The sequence below is a fragment of the Salmo trutta genome, unplaced genomic scaffold (assembly GCF_901001165.1).
Source record: "Salmo trutta unplaced genomic scaffold, fSalTru1.1, whole genome shotgun sequence".
Classification (NCBI taxonomy): domain Eukaryota; kingdom Metazoa; phylum Chordata; class Actinopteri; order Salmoniformes; family Salmonidae; genus Salmo; species Salmo trutta.
This window is the reverse complement of record NW_021822752.1, coordinates 197,116-202,268: the sequence shown is the minus strand read 5'-3', so window position 1 is coordinate 202,268 and position 5,153 is coordinate 197,116.

Below are 5,153 nucleotides of genomic sequence, written 5' to 3'. Positions count from 1 at the left end.
CCTCTCTAACATAACAACCATCTAGCCAGTCCTACCCCTCCTCCTCTCTAACATAAAAACCATCTAGCCAGTCCTACCCCTCCTCCTCTCTATCATAACAACCATCTAGCCAGTCCTACCCCGCCTCCTCTCTATCATAACAACCATCTAGCCAGTCCTACCCCTCCTCCTCTCTCTATAACAACCATCTAGCCAGTCCTACCCCTCCTCCTCTCTATCATAACAACCATCTAGCCAGTCCTACCCTCCTCCTCTCTCTATAACACCATCTAGCCAGTCCTCACCCCTCCTCCTCTCTATCATAACACCATCTAGCAGTTCCTACCCCTCTCCTCTCTCCTATAACAACCATCGAGCCAGTACTACCCCCTCCTCTCTCTATCATAACAAACCATCTAGCCAGTCCTACCCCTCCCTCCTCTCTATCATAACAACCATCGGTAGCCAGTCCTACCCCCTCCTCCCTCTCTATCATAACAACCATCTAGCCAGTCCCACCCCTCCATCATAACAACCATCTAGCCAGTCCTACCCCTCCTCCTCTCTATCTATAAACAACCATCTAGCCAGTCCTACCCCCTCCTCCTTCTCTCTATAATAACAACCATTTAGCCGACCTACCCCCTCCTCCTCTCTCTATCATAACAACCATCTAGCCAGACCGACCCCTCCTCCTCTCTCTATCAGAACAACCATCTAGCCAGTCCTACCCCTCCTCCTCTCTCTATCATAACAACCATCTAGCCAGTCCTACCCCTCCTCCTCTCTATCAAAACAACCATCTAGCCAGTCCTACCCCTCCTCCTCTCTCCATCATAACAACCATCTAGCCAGTCCTACCCCTCCTCCTCTCTATCATAACAACCATCTAGCCAGTCCTACCCCTCCTCCTCTCTATCATAACAACCATCTAGCCAGTCCTACCCCTCCTCCTCTCTATCATAACAACCATCTAGCCAGTCCTACCCCTCCTCCTCTCTATCATAACAACCATCTAGCCAGTCCTACCCCTCCTCCTCTCTCTATAACAACCATCTAGCCAGTCCTACCCCTCCTCCTCTCTATCATAACAACCATCTAGCCAGTCCTACCCCTCCTCCTCTCTCTATAACAACCATCTAGCCAGTCCTACCCCTCCTCCTCTCTCTATAACAACCATCTAGCCAGTCCTACCCTCCTCCTCTCTATCATAACAACCATCTAGCCAGTCCTACCCCCCCCCCCCTCTCTATCATAACAACCATCTAGCCAGTCCTACCCCTCCTCCTCTCTCTATAAACAACCATCTCTAGCCCAGTCCTACCCCTCCTCCTCTCTATCATAACAACCAGCTCTAGCAGTCCCTACCCCGCCTCCCTCCTCTCTCTATAACAACCATACTAGCACGTCCTACCCCTCCTCCTCTCTCTATCATAAACAACCATGCTAGCAGTCCTACCCCTCCTCCTCTCATCTATAACAACCATCTAGCCAGTCCTACCCCTCCTCCTGCTCTATCATAACCAACCATCTAGCCAGTCCCTACCCCTCCTCCTCTCTCTATAAACAACCATCTCTAGGCCAGTCCTACCCCTCCCTCCTCCTATCATAAAAACCATCTAGCCAGTCCTACCCCTCCTCCTCTCTAACATAACAACCATCTAGCCAGTCCCTACCCCTCCTCCCTCTCTATCATAACAACCATCTAAGCCAGTCCTATACCCCCGCCTCCTCTCTATCATAACAACCATCTAGCCAGTCCTACCCCTCCTCCTTCTCTATAACAACCATCTAGCCAGTCCTACCCCCCTCCTCTCTATCATAACAACCATCTAGCCAGTCCTACCCCTCCTCCTCTCTCTATAACAACCATCTAGCCAGTCCTACCCCTCCTCCTCTCTATCATAACAACCATCTAGCCAGTCCTACCCTCTCCTCCTCTCTATAACAAACCATCGAGCCAGTCCTACCCCCCTCTCTCTATCATAACAACCATCTAGCCAGTCCTACCCCTCCTCCTCTCCCTATCATAACAACCATCTAGCCAGTCCTACCCCTCCTCCTCTCTATCATAACAACCATCTAGCCAGTCCTACCCCTCCATCATAACAACCATCTAGCCAGTCCTACCCCTCCTCCTCTCGATCATAACAACCATCTAGCCAGTCCTACCCCTCCTCCTCTCTCTATCATAACAACCATCTAGCCAGACCTACCCCTCCTCCTCTCTCTATCATAACAACCATCTAGCCAGACCTACCCCTCCTCCTCTCTCTATCAGAACAACCATCTAGCCAGTCCTACCCCTCCTCCTCTCTCTATCATAACAACCATCTAGCCAGTCCTACCCCTCCTCCTCTCTCTATCATAACAACCATCTAGCCAGTCCTACCCCCCTCCTCTCTATCATAACAACCATCTAGCCAGTCCTACCCCTCCTCCTCTCTATCATAACAACCATCTAGCCAGTCCTACCGCTCCTCCTCTCTCCATCATAACAACCATCTAGCCAGTCCTACCCCTCCTCCTCTCTATCATAACAACCATCTAGCCAGTCCTACCCCTCCTCCTCTCTATCATAACAACCATCTAGCCAGTCCTACCCCTCCTCCTCTCTATCATAACAACCATCTAGCCAGTCCTACCCCTCCTCCTCTCTATCATAACAACCATCTAGCCAGTCCTACCCCTCCTCCTCTCTCTATAACAACCATCTAGCCAGTCCTACCCCTCCTCCTCTCTATCATAACAACCATCTAGCCAGTCCTACCCCTCCTCCTCTCTCTATAACAACCATCTAGCCAGTCCTACCCCTCCTCCTCTCTCTATAACAACCATCTAGCCAGTCCTACCCCTCCTCCTCTCTATCATAACAACCATCTAGCCAGTCCTACCCCGCCTCCTCTCTATCATAACAACCATCTAGCCAGTCCTACCCCTCCTCCTCTCTCTATAACAACCATCTAGCCAGTCCTACCCCTCCTCCTCTCTATCATAACAACCATCTAGCCAGTCCTACCCCTCCTCCTCTCTCTATAACAACCATCTAGCCAGTCCTACCCCTCCTCCTCTCTCTATAACAACCATCTAGCCAGTCCTACCCCTCCTCCTCTCTCTATCATAACAACCATCTAGCCAGTCCTACCCCTCCTCCTCTCTCTATAACAACCATCTAGCCAGTTCTACCCCTCCTCCTCTCTCTATAACAACCATCTAGCCAGTCCTACCCCTCCTCCTCTCTATCATAACAACCATCTAGCCAGTCCTACCCCTCCTCCTCTCTATCATAACAACCATCTAGCCAGTCCTACCCCCTCCTCCTCTCTATCATAACAACCATCTAGCCAGTCCTACCCCTCCTCCTCTCTCTATAACAACCATCTAGCCAGTCCTACCCCTCCTCCTCTCTATCATAACAACCATCTAGCCAGTCCTACCCCTCCTCCACTCTATCATAACAACCATCTAGCCAGTCCTACCCCTCCTCCTCTCTCTATAACAACCATCTAGCCAGTCCTACCCCTCCTCCTCTCTATCATAACAACCATCTAGCCAGTCCTACCCCTCCTCCTCTCTATCATAACAACCATCTAGCCAGTCCTACCCCTCCTCCTCTCTATCATAACAACCATCTAGCCAGTCCTACCCCTCCTCCTCTCTATCATAACAACCATCTAGCCAGTCCTACCCCTCCTCCTCTCTATCATAACAACCATCTAGCCAGTCCTACCCCTCCTCCTCTCTCTATAACAACCATCTAGCCAGTCCTACCCCTCCTCCTCAAGTGCTTTATTGGCATGGGAAACATATGTTAACATTACCAAAGCAAGGTAGATTTGAAGTGAAGTAGATAATAAACAAAAGTGAAATAAACAATAAAAATGAACAGTAAACATTACACTCACAGAAGTTCCAAAAGAATAAAGACATTTCAAATGTCATATTATGTCTATATACAGTGTTGTAATGATGTGCAAATGGTTAAATAGTTAAAGTACAAAAGGGAAAACAAATCAACATAAATATGGGTTGTATTGGTGTTTGTTCTTCGTTCACAGCTTTGTGGAAGTTACCTGTGGCACGGATGTTTAGGCCGAGGTATGTACAGTTTTTTGTGTGCTCTAGGGCAACGGTGTCTAGATGGAATTTTTGGTCCTGGCAACTGGACCTTTTTTGGAACACCATTATTTTGGTCTTAATGAGATTTACTGTCAGGGCCCAGGTCTGACAGAATCTGGGCAGAAGATCTAGGTGCTGCTGTAGGCCCTCCTTGGTTGGGGACAGAAGCACCAGATCATCAGCACACAGCAGGCATTTGACTTCAGATTCTAATAGGGTGAGGCCGGGTGCTGCAGACTGTTCTAGTGCCCTCGCCAATTCAACTCTCTCTCCCTCATGCATGCACCCTCCCTCTCCAAAAAAACAACATTGATTTCAAAGTTGAACAAAGCATACAAATCTATGCACACTGACTAGTTTGAACAATTTACGTTGTAAATAAAAAAACATTTACAGGAAAAACTGTACAGATGCAAAGTTCAGTTATGGTCAAATCTACCTGTTTCCTTCTGTTACGGTAAAATCTCCCTGTTCTCTTCTATTACCAAACTATCTGCACAGTTATAGTAAAATCTCCCTGTTTCCTTCTGTTACCAAACTATCTGCACAGTTATAGTAAAATCTCCCTGTTTCCTTCTGTTACCAAACTATCTGCACAGTTATAGTAAAATCTCCCTGTTCCCTTCTGTTACCAAACTATCTGCACAGTTATAGTAAAATCTCCCTGTTCCCTTCTGTTACCAAACTATCTGCACAGCTATAGTAAAATCTCCCTGTTCCCTTCTGTTACCAAACTATCTGCACAGCTATAGTAAAATCTCCCTGTTTCCTTCTGTTACCAAACTATCTGCACAGCTATAGTAAAATCTCCCTGTTTCCTTCTGTTACCAAACTGTCTGCACAGTTATGGTAAAATACCCTGTTTCCTTCTGTTACCAAACTATCTGCACAGCTATAGTAAAATCTCCCTGTTTCCTTCTGTTACCAAACTGTCTGCACAGTTAAGGTAAAATCACCCTCTGTTTCATTCTGTTACCAAACTATCTGCACAGCTCTTTCTGTAAATGTGTTTTTGTAAAAATGGCAGTTGAAATTGTTAAAAGTAGTCCGAATTG